Genomic DNA, 16937 nt, shown 5'->3' with positions numbered 1-16937 from the left:
AAGGTCCACAAACATAAATGAAAAAAAACCCTTGTTGTAGATGAGGTGCACAAAAAAGCAGCCCCTGATAGTGTATAACACATTTGTACTATTGCAGAGACACATGTAACATATATATATACTGTATATATTTATATATGAAACAGAAATAGAAACAGAAACAGGAATCGCGTACTCACCTGGAGAATCTCTGTAGGAATATCTAGCATTTATCAATGGAAATAAAAGCTGCTTTAATACAGTGCATGTTCAAACTCAAACCCTCAGCTGCTGTTCTTGTTTGTTTTGGGACAAATTGCAACTGAGCATCGCATGAGCCGTTACGTACCCTTATCTGTTAGGGAATTTCAAGGGAGGAGTTAGGTCAGAATGGGTAGGCTGCAAAACAACAAGTAAAGATTTATTCCAAGATGAAACGTTGTGGCGGTTTTCTTATCTTTTTAGCATGGACTAAACTTTTACGTGTTCCTTATATGCTATATATGTATATATTAGCACCAATGTCGTTCTTAAAAACTAACATGAAATTGTCAGGGACATTCAGCTATATACAAAGACGAGACAGACAAAGTAATAATTCTGTATTAACGTGCCCTACATATTGACGCAATGATCGAACTAACTGACATGTTCTGATTCAGATCCCCTGCAGTTCATGCCAATTAGAACAATAGCAATGCTGAGTCCTCCCCACCCTACCGAGCACAAATTCAGCTGCTCTGCATGTTTTTTCATTGCAATTGAGCTCGGAGCTGGAGATGATCTCCATACAGTTCTGTGTTCACTAGCCCGCACTTGCGTGCTAATTTACGGGTTGTGGCAAATGCTTTTCTATAGTTCATATACATGACGGCAACCTGTTACCGAGGAACCTGAGAGGTTTAAAAGCCTCACGAGCCAGGCAGGACTCGAACCTACAATCTTCTGATCCGAAGTCAGACGCGTTATCCATTACGCCACTGGCCCATAGAACATGCGCTTGCACTCCACCACAGAGAGCTCTACACTGCTACTAGTAGTACACTTCCCCATCTAAATTTTCACAGCAAGAAACTTGTGTTTCCTACTATTTTTATCAGGTTTAAAATATCATCTCCTTAAAACAGAAAAAGTGTTGATGTGTCGTGCTGAAATTCCGATTGATTTTGAATTCAAAGAAAAAAGGTTTTCTTCCAAAACACCATGAAATTGTCACATCTTGCAGACAATAGGTGTATTCCATGTTGAAAAGAGAAGAAAGAAAACCATGGAGCCTTTTACAGGTGTGAGAAGACCTCACAGTCGAAACGCTGTTTCCGTTCTTCTCTTTTCAGCATGCAATAAACCCATTGCTTGTTCCTTTGCAGCCGAGGCATGCTGACGTAGCTACCCAGCTGAACATCTTGCAGACTCTACAGTACTTCTCTCCTGTAGAAGTAAAGCAGGGCTTGCTGGGTGAGCTTTTGCTCCGGTAAATTAGGTCACGTGTCATGTTAAATCACTTCTTCTAAACACAACATTTGCTGGTGCTAGCTTTCCCCATTAAAAAAAAGAGACATTTCCCTTACAGTACATGACATATCGTTTTTATTCTATCAATAAGTATAGAAATTAAACAAAAGAAAAAATGGTGTTGCCAAAGAATGCACAGCTTGGACATGAAAAGTGCCCGATAAATGCCATTTCTCATCATTTCTCTTGGCGTCAGTTCTGCTATTAAATGGGACGGAGGCAACGGGCTCAGAGAGCATGTTAAGTGCACACCGAACGCAGATGTGTCCAAGTGTCTGTAAAAGTGCGGTGCTCCCTAGTGGCTTAAAGTGCCCGCCTAGTAAGCAGGCGATCGTGGGTCTGAATACCAGTGGTGCCTCTCTCCGTGTCTTGTTGTGCCGAATGTCTCATTTCAGACAAACATGTACAGCTTGGTTCAGTTTAATGCAAGAATTCATTTCCTTTCTGGAATAACTTGTTTTTGAAGAAATCCATACAGCTTGTGAAAGATGAAATCCATTTCTTGGTTGTCAGTGGAAAAAGATTGCCGGCTGCAAGAAGCGCAAGTGATTGTTTTCTTTGACCATAAACCTGCAAATGTAGGGAGCACAAGCGGCCGTCAGTCTCTGTGGCGCAATCGGTTAGCGCGTTCGGCTGTTAACCGAAAGGTTGGTGGTTCAAGCCCACCCAGAGACGCATGTCTCAGTTTTTCCAATGTAAACATCATCACCGCTAAAGAAGATGGCGCAGAAGGCTCCACAGTCGAAACGTTGTGCTTCTTTTCTTCTCTTTTCAGCATGGAGTAAACCTTTGTTTGATCCTTTGCAGCCTAAGCATGCTGACGCAGCTACCTTTCTCTTAACGCGCCTCAATCATTATTCACCAAAACGATCAGCAGAATAAGTCACTTTGTGGTGATGTCACTCCTCTGCTTCACAAATGTCCTTAGTGACGGGCCATTTCTTTCTGCCATTTTTCCGGAGCGGTTATGGATTGCTCCATCATTTCCCTCTTACTTTCCATCACTAGATTGAAAAAAAAAACAGAAACAGGCTGACAGGACGACAATCAAATTGCAAAAACTCATCAAAGCACTCGATAAAGTATTTGAATCCACAAGTAGCTACAGATATAGCCATTCAAAATGGGTGAGGTATTTCACGGCATACCGCGACACGCCCACCGGGGTATCACGCGGTATCACGTGTGTCACGTGACTAGCTATCCGGCGTCGCCTTGTAAAACCGCCAGGGGGAGCTTAACCTCTCATGTACAGCATTCGAGCCTTTAATTTTGAACTGTGTATCACAGCATGTTAATCATCAGTCATTCAAATGTTGGTATATTTTATGAAAGCAAGATTGCTCAGTTGGACAAAAGTACACAACCTACCTTTATCAGAAATATTTATGCATCAAAGCCTTTACTGAAGATATTACTAATAGTATTAATAATGGATGACTTTGGACAAGCTGTATACTCAAAGTATAATTTCTTTAGCACATTTGTACAAGCACTTGGAATCTGTCCAAGCCATACTTTGTCAGGCATTTTGTTTTACTTCAACGGGGCATAAAAACTTCCTTGCTTTTAACAGGGCGTTTCATAATTTCTACTACGAGAATGATTTAAAATGCGACACCTATCATTCAACTAGAGCTTAAAATATCACAAGGAAAAATACACACCGGTATTCCATTTCTCCCTAAACATTGTAAGCTTCGAAGTCTTTAACTAACGTGATACCGGATACGTCAACAAGCATACTTTTAGAATTTGATTAAAAGGGAATATAATATGGAATCGCGTATCTCAAGAATTTAATAACGGTATGATTATATCCGTGTACTGCGGCAGAACTGTGTAGGGCTGTTTCGCCTGCCTGATCATGCGAGCTGTCTTGTAGCCTCCTGGTCTGGGTGCGTGACTACCAACTGGCAGGTTGTGTGTTCGAATCCAGCTGCTGCTGGACCTTCCAGTTTTATTTATTTATTTTTTAATCGCGTAACATAAACATATTACCGTATGCAAACTGTACTGTATACAATATGTATATGTATATTTAATGTCTTAACTGTGCCCGTTTAAGTATTGAATATTCATATCTAATTTTACCACTGAAGGGAAATCTTAACATAAACATACAGTATATGGCTGGTCTCGGTACTTTAAAGAAAAAAATACACACCAGTATTCCATTTCTCCCTAAACATTGTAAGCTTCGAATGAAACCACTAAATAAAGACATAAATATAGAAATCTTAAGATTTGTTTTATTTAATGTTGGTAGCAGGATGAACTGTCAGAGTGTATATTTTGTCGCAAAGTTGCTACAAGATGTTAACAGTGAAAAAGGTATTTAGAAATGAGTTATTTCAAGATGAAAAAGAAAACATACACGAAACATGGTTTCATTACGACCAGAATCGGTCTTGAGATATTTTTAACTTGATTTACAGTATTTGAGAGGTATGTCTTAACACCGATACTACAGTGCTTAAGTACTGCTCACGTATATGTTTCTAGGTTTATATTATGCATTTCATACGGTCAAATTACTTTTGAGCAACTAATAAGAAGCGCGAAACGGTATGCGTTTTAGTTTCGTTTTGTGCTGGAACCCGTGGATTGATTAGAGATATCAAGTACATACAAGTCATTTTTTAAATGTTGTAGTTCGTCTTGAAAAAATGTTATGAGTACATCATCTATCAACAATTACACAGGTTCTGTTTCCATATTGCTGATTTTGGTTAGGTACAGTATTATCAAATCCAGTGGCGCTGTGTGTTACTTTACTGAGTCCCAATCTGTGATTGAAACCTGTAAAACCGGTTTAATTCGTCACAGCCAGCACTCTTCAGGTGTGAGGGTCTTCTGCTCAGAATGAAACGCTAAAATGTTTGTGTATATTCTAATGGTAGTGGGGGCAGGGTGTGTGGGAACAGGTTTGTTCTTCACACCTGAAACATTTTCTCTGAAAGGATTTTCTTCGAAGTTTAACCGATCTTGTTACAGCATGTTACAGTTTACTATTATTAACCATATTAATTTTAAGTGCTTAATGTAAAATCTTGTAAAAATATATTTTCATTGTTCAAATATACATTAATATACATTAAGTCTGACTATCATATAATAAGTTAAATACAAAACTAAAGAAAAAATAGGGTTAAATATAATTCAAAATATTTTGCTAACAATGTTAACTGTTTATGAATAATAAAATGTATTAACTAAGGAGTAGGATGGCACAGTTGTTAGTATGTTTTTTGTTTTGTTTCTTTTTCATAAATACAACAGTAGTACCTGATGTCTCAGTGGCTTTCAAAATTAAATTATGCATGCAAACCTGTGAACTAGAAAGATAACTAAGATTTTAATACTAATTAAATGACCGCGGGCACTTCCCACCCCCTCTACATTCTCAGAGTAGAACAGACTAACCTTCTAATGAAAGACGGTCCACCCCCCACGGACAGGAAAAGTGCCCACAGGCACTTAAACTTAATATGGTCAGTAACGGTAAACAGTAACATGGTAAGAAGGAGCACGTACAAACGTTTTCGAAATAACCACATGTAAGACTCTGATCCTAAAAATGTTTAGGGAGAAAGTGGAATACTGGTGTGCTTCCAGAAGAATCAGTATGGCTCAGAGATTAAATAAAACTTCACAGACATTAACGAAGAGCATAACGCGTGTACTGTATACACTGCAAGTACTGTACAACCCAACTCTCTGCAGGAGTGCTGGCTGTGACGAATTGAACCGGTTTCACGGGTATTTTCAAAGTAAGAGGCGAGATTTCCAGCGAAAGACACCCCCTCAAAAACCCAGTAAATACAGTACTTACTAGTTAAAGGCTAGGCTCCCGACTACGGCGAAAGGAACCCTTCTTTCATTAGAAGACAATGAACATATTTTAGCCCTGAATGAATTAATAGCAAACATGGTTTACATAAAAGACATTTTTCCAAGAAAGTTTAGCCTTTGTCACTAATGAAACCACTAAATAAAGACATAAATAGAAAAATCTTAAGATTTTTAAAATACATGACTTTGCTAAAATTTATTTGAAAATAAAAACAATTACAACCGCCAGGGGAAAGAGAGAACAGGGGAGGGATGTTGGTTTTGCATAAGGGGCGGGGCTATGGAAAGTAGGTATGTTTGGGAATGTGTAGTTACATGTTCTGGCTGTTTGTGAATTATCGTTGTTGAGTATGGAGTGTTGAGGTATTGATTTTGTGTAATGTTTTATGTTGAAAATTGAGGTGGATTTTGTTTATGATAAACAGGATAAACTGGGATGGGAGGAAGGTTTGGTTTTGCATAAGGGGCGGGATTATGATAATTGGAGGACTTTGCGAGTGTAAAATGGTTTGATTATTTGATTTTGTATTGTGGTTGTTATCTATGTTTTTGGTTGGTATTATGTTTATATGGTTGTTTTTGTTGGTTGGTTGTTATTATGGTTATTAATAATACGATCTATAGTTGAAATCTGAGCCTAAATAAAAAGAAAAAGCAAGTGATTAGGTTTATGAGCAATCTAATTACTTATTCGTTTAAAAAGCTATATAAAATAAAGTTTATTATTAATTTGCTGGACAGAGCGGTGAACATTATTATGCATAAGACAAAGATAACGATCCTGATCAGTTTAGAAATCTGTGTACGCTGTAAGGTTTTTACTTCTTAAACTTTTAAAATACACGTTTTGAATAGAAAGAAATCCTCTTCCTGGTATAGCACACCAGCACGTCTTTTTTCTCCAATCAGAGGGGTCAGCCAATCACCATTCTGCGTTGGGTAGCAACGGGTGACTGTTCTCAGGCGGAAGATGTAAACAGCTTAATATTTAATCGTGTTAAATATTTTTTTTTAATTCAATTAAACGGGCACAGTTAAGACATTAAATATACATATACATACTGTATACAGTACAGTTTGCATACGGTAATATGTTTATGTTACGCGATTAAAAAATAAATAAATAAAAATGAAAAGTCCAGCAGCAGCTGGATTCGAACACACAACCTGCCAGTTGGTAGTCACGCACCTAGACCAGTAGGCTACAAGACAGCTCGCATGATCAGGCAGGCGAAACAGCCCTACATAGCTCTGCCGCAGTACACGGATATAATCATACCGTTATTAAATTCTTTAGATACGCGATTCCATATTATATTCCCTTTTAATCAAATTCTAAAAGTATGCTTGTTGACTCCGGTATCACGTTAGTTAAAGACTTCGAAGCTTACAATGTTTAGGGAGAAATGGAATACTGGTGTGTATTTTTTTCTTTAAAGTACCAAGACCAGCTATATACTGTATGTTTACGTTCCAAAATTAATATCGTTTATGGCCTTCACACGCGTTACAGTATGCTCCTATTCTTTTTATGCTCAGCTACTAAGATTTCCCTTCAGTGGTAAAATTCAATATCTACAACGGGCACAGTAAAGACGTTTACAGTAAGTCTTTCTACGACAGACCAACGGACCACGAGTGCCCCTGTCGGTCAACCAATCACGCACCGCGGTATCGCGTGTCATCTTACCTGCTGTACGTGTCTGTACCGCTTACTTTGAATGGCTGCATCTGTACGAGCAACTTTGTCCTGGCTTGCATGAAAGTCGGAAAATGTCAAAAAGAAAAAGATGGTGGCTTTTTCATATTCGTTCTTTTATTTTTAGTTCGTTGGCTCTTCTGTCCATTGTCCTCCTGCCTGGCTCTTGACCTGTGACTGTCTGAACGCACACAGTAAAATTTCATGTGGGGGATTTGTCCTGAGCCTCTGTGAAAGACCCACCCACCCCTATAAATAACTGCTCTAGAAACACATGAACGCAAAACTAAACCACAGCTTAAAGAGGAGCTTGTCATGACCGCCAGGCAGTTAAGACCAACTCATAAGCGATCTAATCAGCACCAGCAGTGGGTGATTATTAACAAACGCCGCCGCACGAGTTAACCCACCTGCACACACTCCACCGTGCGGTACGCAGTGCTATTTTTACCATCTTTACCTGCTTCCCGCTGCTCGGTATTGAGTCTACTCCTTGAGAGCTCTACCTGGCGTTTTTCCATTACCTCGTTTATTCTGGATATTGGACTCCCCTTCTGCCTTTTCGACTTTGGACCTCGCCTCTCACCTCGGACTGTTTGCCACCAGTGTTCTCCCTGGATTACGACTTACCTTACGCCTCTTGACCACGAAACAAAGCAAAGCAGAGCAAAACAAAACGAACAAACGAAAACCCTCACGTCCCGCACTTGCATATAACGCCGTTACGTGCCCAAGCGGTATTGTATGTCATCCTAGCACTGCACCCCGGGGCGTACGGTATATGGGAACGAGCACACGCCACGAATCGTCTCGAATCACTCCCTACAGCTGTAAGGCGCTTTGAAGCGTGCACCCCCAACATTCTTCTTTGCGCATCTGTGAAAGGTAAACTCTTGAGCAAACTCTGAACCAGCTCTAAGGAAACTAATCCGATTAGACGTTACTTTGACTCATCCTTTAAGGGACCCTTGTTAATTGGAGAAATCAATGATTTCGAATGAATTCTGTATGCGTTAAAAGACAGCTATACACAGAAAACATGCAGGACACTGCTCACGATGTTTCCCGAGCCGAAACACAGTGCGTTTTTCCAAGCCATTTGACAACGCCCGCCCACTGAAAACTGCAGCAGATCGTATAAAGGCGTTCAACTTTGTAACTACTGCACGCACAGGAAGCAGAATAAATTCCTCTTTTCAAACTGTCAAAGGTTTGCTTTGCGAACGCTGCAGGACATCGCACAATCTCTTTTGAACGGGGACAAACGATTTCTTATGGGGCGCAGTAAGTACAGACGTTTAAAAAGCTCCACTCATGCCGACGATGCAGCATGAAGAAGCGCAACCTAACGTTTGACAGACAAAAGCCGGGCGCCGCTACGAGCAATATGAAATCAAACTGACAGCACACGGCGGTTCGCGCTGACTCAAAAGTGATCTCGACAGACGCTGTTCTCTGCATAACGCTGAAAGAGCTAAAGAGCGTTTCTGTTGAGACGTAACAAGCTCGTTTCTTTCTACCATGATGTCACCATGACCAAATCTGTCTTTAAACACCTTGCTCAGTCTCTGACGAGACTGTCAAACATTGCTTTCGCCGATTGTATTGCAAACCGGCGGAAGCAGGGTATTGGGAAACGTTTTCAACTAGCAATAATCGCGCCTCGGCTAAACCTCACAGGCTACGATACTGCCACTGCGCAAAGCTGACGGTTGCCAGGCAACCGCAGGGATCCTATGAAAATTGTTATCGATCGTCTCATGGCATGTCGTTGCTGTAACGCTTCATATTTGTCGTCTTCTTCTTCTAGCTTGAGGTTTTGAAGAATTTCATGACAGACAAGGGCTCCGTCGGGAACAAAGGCCGTTGTGAGAAAACAGTTGCTTATTTTCAGCACCAGAAATACAACCCTTTAAATACAAGATGACAGAACAATGACGAAGGGCATGCCGGGAGGAACTCATGCACTACAGTGGAAAGGGGGCGGGCACGTACAGTTCACATTCAAGCCACAAGTACTCTTCTCGGATGTTGCACAAACAAATCCTAACGTCTTGAAAGCATTGCAGCATGTTTGTGTCCCACTTCCCGTGACTGCAGGACGACTGACACGAACGGACAAACACAATCTGTGGCGTTTAGCGTGACATAGTCTTGCAGGCATCTTGCTGTCTCACTGCAATACTATACCGCTGGAGGAAACAGTCCATCTGGCCATGCAACTCATTTGAGCGTTGGTGGTATAGTGGTGAGCATAGCTGCCTTCCATGCAGTTGACCCAGGTTTGATTCCCAGCCAACGCAGTGGTGAATATTTTCAAATGCTGTCACAAGCCTTGGATTGTGACTAGCAAAGCGAAGCCTTCTGAAAGAGCTAAAGCACTGCAAAACGGAATTGAGGGAGAATCTTACAGGGGATTCTGAGCGGTGTCTGCATACACGCAGTCCGATACGAGTGCTGAAAGCTTGAGCTACTCTCAATGCTGCCTTTCCCTGGAGTAAATCTGTTACATTGAAACAGCCCCGGGAGTGCTGTCCTTTTGCAGCCACTTGGACACACCACTCAGACACATCTGCATTCGGTGTGTGCTCCGCCTGCTCGCTGAGCAAGTTGCCACCTTTACATACAATAGCAACATCGACACCAAGAGAAAGGATGACAAATGGCTTTTATCTGGAACTTTTCATGTCCAAGGAGCTCAATGTGCTTTCTGTGTACAACAGGGCCACTGAACTCCACACTGGCCACTGAACTACAGCAGTGGCTTGCTGGCTTGACATCTCCCAAGGAAAATGTTGAAATCGCATGTGGAACAGGAAAATGACCCTCGAGTACAAGGGAAAAAAAAGAAAAAGATCATCTGGAGTGTGCCAACCCAGTTGGGACAACCCAGTTTTGTTGACGAAGTGGCCGAGTGGTCAAGGCGATGGACTGCTAATCCATTGTGCTCTGCACGCATGGGTTTGAATCCCATCCTCGTCGGTTTCCATGTCTGACGTGTGACGTTGGCCCTCCTGTTGTTTGCTCCAGATCTAGAGCTGTACATTTTCTAGCGGTGGCTGAACATGGTATAGTAGGCTAACGTCGGTATCGAGCAGTGACAGTAACAGTATTTACGTGCCACTGCTGCCAAGTGGCTCTGGGTTGAGACCGCGTTTCCACTTACTTGCAACGCAAACGGAGAAAGCGATTTTTGACAGTCTCTTGAGAGACTGCGCTAGGTGCATAGGGATAGACTTTGTAAGTTCCCCCTGGGATGGTGGCCTCTCAAATAGTTTGTGATTCCTCTAGACGTTTATACAGTAGAAGCCTGCTTCGTGGCTTAAATCCAAGCTAAGGAAACGAGTTAGATGTCTGATGCAGAACTGCGAATTCAATGAAGGGGAACACTACAGTACATTGCACTGTATGTGTGAGGAAAGCTGCCCCCTTCTGTCCCTTGTCGACCGAACAGAGTACTGTAAAGGATACCGCCAAGAAACTTTAGGATGCTGGTTGGAATCCAGCTCCAAAGAAGCCCCTTTGGGTGTTATGTCATCAAAAAGTAAGAACAGCGAATCTCCCTTTGATCAAAAGCGCAACAGAACTGTTTTCCGTGGAGCAGCTTTCAGACCCGCAGACCTGTTTTATTTGTAGGGCAGGGCGCATTCCCAAATGCGAATCTCCTGTTTTAGAAATGCTTTGGGCGGCGTGAAGTGAAAATAAGAAATGGGCTCCAGATGCACATGGAAGCAATCAAGTGTTTCATCCGAGCTGTTTCAAAGACTGCTCAAGAGCTTTCCTTTCACAGAGGCGCAACGATTAATGATGGGGGTGCACCCTTCAATGCGCCTTCCCAGTGGGCATTGATTCGTCGAATATACGTATATTTACAGCGAAAATACGGCTATACGTATATATACGTCGCCTCGACGTATAATCAACGTCGAATTGCAACCATAAAATCGACGACATGAATAAACGCATATATAACATCGAAAACACATCTAACACAGTGCCTGAGGCTTTTTACTGTATGTATCGTGTGTGCCGCAACTAGGAGTATACGGCACTCTGCACAGTGTTCGAAGTAAATTATTTTCGCAGTAATAAATTTATTATATTTACTATATTTATTATACACGTGTAAATTTATTACTGCGAAAATAATTTACTTCGAACACTGTGCAGAGATTCTAGACAAATTGCAGACAACATTTAGACGTCTAAGGTATGCGTTTAATAGACGAATATTATACGTCTTTTGCCCACTGTGCTGCCCTCTTGATTTCGGATTTAATTTCTTTATTACAGGGGCGCTTTTATGATGACAGAGTCATGTTCAGGTACTTTGCTTGATGGAGGAAGCTCATTTCGGACTCTGTGATCTGCTCACCTGGAAAGGTCTGCTGTACTACTACAAGAGAGACGTAGAGTCTGGAGGAAGGGACAATTTTATGATGCTTTGGAAGATAATGTTTTTTTTTTCTTTGAAATCGAAATGAATCAGAATATCAGTGCAAAAGACAGACTCTTGGTTTGGTTTAAAGAGATATGGTTTTAAAACAGACAAAATGTAGAAAACAGGTGTTTCTCACTTTTGGAAAAGAATGGACTGGGGGTAATATTTTACTAGTTGCAGTGCTGATCTCACTGGGTTACAGTCCTGCAGTATCACACTGGATAACGTGTCTGACTACGGATCAGGAGATTGTAAGTTCGACTCCTGCCTGGCTCGGGTTGTTTTTAAACGCATCGGGCTACTCCCTAAGTAGTCTGTGCTACTTCCTGCATTGTAAGAGTACCCAGTAAGAGATTCCCTTCATGTAAAGGAACTGCACCTGAAAGCTTTAGAAAAACACCTGGGCTCAGTACGGTGCTGAGAGCTCAGCTTTGCTGTTCTAATTAGCACGCACTGCATCGGCTATGAACCCGAACTTTTCAATTATTCCGATCAGTAAGTCAACACGTAGTCCACATGAACGGTAGAAATATTCTCTTGTCTGTCTCTTGTTTGTATAGAACTGAATGTCCCTGACAATGTACTGTTAGTTTTAATTGAAGAACGGCATTTGTGTTCAAATATACCATTTACGTAACTGCTCATACGACACTGAGTTGTAATTAGTCAAGAAATAAAGTCGAACAACAGCTGCGGGTTTGATTCTGAACGTATGAGATTTCAGCGCCTTTTACTTCCATTGACAAATGACAGAGATTCGAAGAGAGATCCTTCAGACCAGCAAGCAAACCCACGGCTATTTCGGTTTTCTATCTAGGCAACGTTGGTGTCTGCAATAGCATACATGAAAGCGTGATGCAATTTCTGTGGCTACATTTGTTGCACGTCATGCACAGTAAGAGTGTTTCTAACACCAAATAAAAAGTCAACAATTAGCGATCACGCCTTCTCCTCAGTTAACCCACTGAAACCCTTGCTGTTAACAGTTCTTTACTGCGTGCTTTACGAGCACCTACATATTGTGTCGGTTCTTTCAGCTGTATTCATTAGGTTTTCAAAGGCATAAGTAGAGCACCAGAGGTGCGAACGCAAAATGTGTGGTTATCTGAAGAATGTATTTCCATGGCAGCAGGGCCAAGCGATTTAGCGTTCTTATAGTACCAGGAAAGGAGAAGCGGCACTTAGCCTCTGCCTCGCAGGCACAAGGTAACGTGCGGCAGACGCCGGAGTCGGCAGGTTTCGACCCTGCGCGGGGAAGCCCCAACGCATTTCGAGCCCATCGCCTTAACCACTCGAGCACGACAAAAGCGAGCCCGCCGCCGCCGCCGCATTCCTCCTATAATCAAACACGGACTGCGAGGTGGCTGCGGAAACCTTTTTAAAGTTGCTCTCCGTTAAAAAAAAAATACCTTTCACAAGATACGTGCCGGCAGACAGACACGCCTCAGAGGGTTTAAGGCTGGCTTCACGTTCAAATGATAAAGTCCCCCCGTCCGGATGTCAAAATGCAACGTTGTCAGACAGAACAAACATCAACAAACCACAAATGTGGACAAGGATTTTACAAGCTGCACCACACTGCACTTTCAAAAGCATTTACGTTCGTGTTAGACGCAGGACTTGCCTTTGATTTGCGCGCTTACGAACGCCATGGAAAACGAAACTAAACTAAAGCCCTCAGCTCCTGCACTTGATTATAATGCCGTTACGTGTCGAAGCAGTAATTTACGTCTTCCTACCACTGCAACACGGGGAATAGAGAGAAATGAGCACACGCTACGAATCGTCTCAATCACTCCCTAGAGTCGTAAGGCGCATTGAAGGGTGCACCCCCATCATTAATCGTTGCGCCTCTGTGAAAGGAAAGCTCTTGGGCAGTCTTTGAAACAGCTCGGATGAAACACTTGATTTCTTCCATGTGCATCTGGAGCCCACCCAGTGGGCAAAAGACGTATAATATACGTCTATTAAACGCATACCTTAGACGTCTAAATGTGGTCTACAATTCGTCTAGAATGAAATTCTAATATACGTCTAAAGTTATACGTCAATTATACGTCTATGTTTAGACGTTCATTATACATAAATGGTTGGAGTTCTATTATACGGATAAATTTAGAGGACTATTATACATATATGGTTGGAGTTCCGGATAACTTTAGAGGTCTATTATACGTATATGGTTAGAGGTCTGTTATACGTATATGGTTAGAGGTCTATTATACGGATAACTTTAGAGGTCTATTATACGTATATGGTTAGAGGTCTATTATACGTATATGGGTAGAGGTCTATTATACATCAAAGATAGGTTTTATAGGTGTAGAAACAAGTAAACCAAGCCAATGATTAGATTTAGAAATGTATTCTGAAAATACACATTCACACCTGAAACATGTATTTCAAATTATACATTGTATACAATCAATCAACAATCAACATATGGGCAATAATCATAAAAAACACAACTAGTCTTGAACTTCAGCTACAAATTCTGGTAACATGGCAATATACAGTATAGTAATGACAAACACAAAACTAATTACATTAACACACTAACTCAAAACCACATTTTGATTCAAATATACATTTTAAAATGTACAACTTCTATATTTCCAAGAAAAAAAAATATTACAATGGAAGTTAAGATGATTTTTGTCCACTATTTGCAAACCCTGTCTAATTGTCCTAACAGTTAGAACCAAAAACCTATTATTTTCAGTGTCCAGATCTCCTGGCCCCCTGCCTTGCATATGCATTCTTCAAGTAACACATTGCATGGTCCTTTATTTCTTTTTCTGTTGATGTAGGGTGGGACTTCAGCACCGCAGCTAGGAGAAAATTATATAATATTACTTCCCAAATAAATGATGATTAATATCTTCTTTAGTATAATCTAAAAAATGAACGGTTTACTAAGCTCAAAACTGAAATAAATGTATAAAATTTAGCTTGCATCATAGCAGTTGAGCAATAAAGTCTGTCCTAATTAAAGAGTACCCAAAGTTTGAAAGTACAACATAGAATAAGAATAGAGAAACGGCAAAACGATTTTGTGTCATCTTCCCCATTCACACTATTTTATGTGCCATTTTTTGCTTATTCACGTACTATTTTAATCAAAATAATATTAAGAAAGATCTGTATGTATTCAGATAGTATTATTATTGTTCATACTTACTCGTCAAAAGAGGATTGCTGAGATATTTGCGGATATACTTCTACATTTGAAAAACGTGTCCAAAATGGTGACCAACGAATACTAGCAATGCATTGTGGTATATAAGCGGAAAATATGCTGGGTTCGATATTTTCTCAACGTATGCGTTTATTAATGTTGTCGATATTATGGTTGAAATATAACATTGAAAATACATCGCGGCTATGTGCCCCCTGCTATGAGCTGATGTGCAATTTTAACGCATGTAGTTAGTAAGGATCGGTCACTGTTGTATGGTATTATATATAATGACATTATGGAATAGGATGGGGACAGGCCTGGCATCACGGGGGGAGGGGGGAATGTCGCCCCTTCAGTTTTGGGCAAAAAGATTTACCTAACTTAATTTGCGCCCTAAAAAAATAGTTGTACTTTGTCAATGGTCAGACAACACTAAATGACACGAACAGTCACTCAGTCTGTTTGATGGGCAGGAGGGCTATCCGTCCAGGAACTGCACATATCAGTGTCGTTATTGAGTGTCAACATTACGATCCTGTTTGCTCAGGTGGACCGATTCCTTGCAGTAGTTTATCATTATACTTAAAATCGTTATATAACTAGGACTAGTTATAGCAGTCTGTGCTTTCTGTTGGTTTTACAACATTTTTTCTTAACGATTCAGAACGTCCATGTAGCTGCAAAAATGAACGCTTATGGTACTTTTCGCTCCAGGCAATACTCTCCAGTGAGAGTGACGAAAAATGTGAAACTGAACTTCATCGCAAATACCAGATTGCTAGTCGATATCTTCTATCATGAAGCACTAATCAATGGCATAGCTGCGAGATTTCATTTGGGTAGCTGCACCGTACAGCTCCGTTTCAACCGAAATATCACCCCCGCTCAGAATTTCAGACGCCCCCCTACAGATTTTTCCCCGGGCACCGCGCACTGATGGGAGACGGGGTTTCCAGGAAATGGTATCAACTTTTCTCAAGAAAATAAAAATAGAAACTCTATAGGCACTCAAACATTTTACTGTTTTTTTTTTCAGGCAGGTGGCAAGACCCCTCCGCAAAACCCTTGTATGCCAAGCTGTGGGCATTGATTCGTCGAATATACGTATATTCACGGCGAAAATAAGGTTATACGTATATATACGTCGCCTCGACGTATAATCAACGTCGAATTGCAACCGTAAAATCGACGACATTAATAAATGCATATATAACGTCGAAAACACATCTAACACTAGGAGTATACGGCACTCTGCACAATGTACGAAGTAAATTATTTTCGCAGTAATTAATTTACACGTGTATAATAAATATAGTAAATATAATTAATTACTGCGAAAATAATTTACTTCGTACACTGTGCAGAGTGCTGTATACTCCTAGTGTTAGATGTGTTTTCGACGTTATATATGCGTTTATTAATGTTTATTTCACAGTGTCGTGCACCTTTTCATTGCTCTCGCTTTCAGAGCCTCCGCACGGCACACGACTCAACATCAGGAAGCACATTGAAGTGAAAGCAGGGAGCGCTGCGACATGCACTGTGCAGATCCCGCCACACTAAGAGGTGAGTGGGTCTGTTCGATGCACAAAGAACGCTTTGATAAGCGTCAAAGGCAAATCATTCCGAGTTGGTCGTTTGTGTTTTCCGTTCAGACGCGAAATGCTGAAATGATCTCTCGGCTCCTCGGTTGTCATTTCTGCTCCGTAAAGGAATCACAGCACGAGTCGGCTTCCAGCACGGTGGGTCGGGACACGATGCCGGGGGTCGGAGAGAGCGATGTCTTCCTCGTTAGTATAGGACCTGTCACGTGGACCTGTCACCTGTCCCCACCTGTCACGCGGGAGACCGGGGTACGTCAGGACGCGCATTGAAGTGAAAGCAGGATGCGCTGCGACATGCACTGTGCAGATCCCGCCACACTAAGAGGTGAGTGGGTCTGTTCGATCACAGCACTAGGCGAATCCCCAATCCCCTTTTGTGCGTGGCGACAGAAGAAGTCTGGTCTGTTTCCTCCCGGTTTCAATCCGGGGATCTTTCGCGTGTGAGGCAAACGTGATAACCACTACACTACGGAAACTGTGGTCAGATGTGCCCAGCGGCCCAGCGCTGAGCTTCACCAATGCGATTCAGCTGCTTCCAGTGCCTTTATTGGGATGCGCTGATGGACCATGCTCTCTCTCCAGAGACCAGCACGCCTGTCATGGACGGAGCAGGAAAGACGGCGCCACATTCTACAGCCCTCTCCACGCAATCGACGAAATCGGGCT

General features: G+C 41.6%; 4 non-coding genes across 4 annotated transcripts; 2 read left to right on the top strand and 2 right to left on the bottom strand.

Moving 5' to 3' along the window:
• Nucleotides 1–893: 893 nt before the first annotated feature.
• On the bottom strand, nt 894–966 carry trnar-ucg (transfer RNA arginine (anticodon UCG)). The gene has a single exon. It is a non-coding gene; the product is annotated as a tRNA-Arg (tRNA).
• Nucleotides 967–2092: 1126 nt separating this feature from the next.
• On the top strand, nt 2093–2166 carry trnan-guu (transfer RNA asparagine (anticodon GUU)). Its single transcript has one exon. It is a non-coding gene; the product is annotated as a tRNA-Asn (tRNA).
• A 6444-nt stretch (nt 2167–8610) lies between these two features.
• LOC148631514 (U4 spliceosomal RNA) lies at nt 8611–8752 on the bottom strand. Its single transcript, XR_015934655.1, has one exon. It is a non-coding gene; the product is annotated as a U4 spliceosomal RNA (small nuclear RNA).
• A 1193-nt stretch (nt 8753–9945) lies between these two features.
• Nucleotides 9946–10027, top strand: trnas-gcu (transfer RNA serine (anticodon GCU)). Its single transcript has one exon. It is a non-coding gene; the product is annotated as a tRNA-Ser (tRNA).
• The last annotated feature ends 6910 nt before the right edge of the window (nt 10028–16937 follow it).

The sequence above is a fragment of the Lepisosteus platostomus genome, unplaced genomic scaffold (assembly GCF_059453375.1).
Source record: "Lepisosteus platostomus isolate fLepPlt1 unplaced genomic scaffold, fLepPlt1.hap1 Scaffold_75_H1, whole genome shotgun sequence".
In the NCBI taxonomy this organism is placed as follows: Eukaryota; Metazoa; Chordata; class Actinopteri; order Semionotiformes; family Lepisosteidae; genus Lepisosteus; species Lepisosteus platostomus.
This window is presented reverse-complemented; position numbering and strand designations above follow the sequence as displayed.